Below are 1,166 nucleotides of genomic sequence, written 5' to 3' on the forward strand. Positions count from 1 at the left end.
CCCGAATCCGGAGCTCTCCAGGGGCATTTGCAGATCTTCCCCGGAGTGTATCCGATGCCGCCGCATTCTATCGAGCCGAGGAGGGCAGCTCGACGGAGAAGGTGTTCTGGTCTCAGTATGCTGAGGCCGGACACCCCGTGCCCCTGAGCGACCAGCTGAAGCAACTGGTCGAGCTCCACAAGGCGGCCGAACAGGCCATGAAGGGCCTCCTAGTTCGGCTGTGGCCTGGAGAGGCTCTGCCTGGGAGCTATTTCGGGCTGGTGCGGCGGCTGGTGGAGGCCTGTCCAAGGCTCGAAGTCATCAAGCGCTCCGTCTGTATTGAAGGTGCCCGTAGGGCCTTTGCCCGTGCTAAGGTGCACTGGGGCAGGCTGGATGCGGAGAAGCTTGTGAAGGACGGGCCACCAGCGGGGAAAGAGCATCGCAAGCCCGAAAATTACTATAAGGATGTTCTGAAGGGTGCCCGCCTTGTGGCGGATGAATGTACTAGGGATGTAATTTTTGAGTAAAACTCGCTCGTTTTTGTCCTGTGCGCTGAAAACTTGTTCATATGCGCTGAGCAATGCTGCTTGAATTTAAAATATTACCTTCTGTGCGGCTGTTTATCAATACTGAGAGATGGCGAGTCGTCGGCTTCTGCCCCCTTGCCACTAGTGCTGGGGTGTTCGGGGATAAATCTGGGCGCTCTTTTTCCCATGTTTGGGTCCTTCGAGGGAGGCGCTCAGCCCGACGAACGAGGCAATCGGACTATAATGCGTGAACACTCTCACTTAGCCATAGAATTCTATAATTTTAAATTTCGGCGAAGCCCCTAGTATTCGGAAGACCGAGTTCGGGGCGCTATCCACGCCTTGGCCGGACAGAGCCGACTCGTCGCCCTAAGCGGCATAAGTCTTTAGGGACTCGAAAAAACCTCTCGAACAGCGACCAGCTCTCGCTTCATCATGACAGTCAGTTTTAGCTTTCTCCACTGAGGTGCTCGGCCCAGCTCAACTGGGGCACAATCGCAGTGGTTCTCCTAGTGCTACCTTAGCCGATATAGCGGAACGTAAGGCACCAAAACATAGGAGCCGGGCAAACCCAACTATTGACCCAAGACATGATTCGGAGCCGATGCATATAATGCTATAAGTTCGGGGTGCCGCACTTGTGAAAGTGTTCGGACTTCT

The sequence above is a fragment of the Triticum aestivum genome, chromosome 3A (genome assembly GCF_018294505.1).
Source record: "Triticum aestivum cultivar Chinese Spring chromosome 3A, IWGSC CS RefSeq v2.1, whole genome shotgun sequence".
In the NCBI taxonomy this organism is placed as follows: domain Eukaryota; kingdom Viridiplantae; phylum Streptophyta; class Magnoliopsida; order Poales; family Poaceae; genus Triticum; species Triticum aestivum.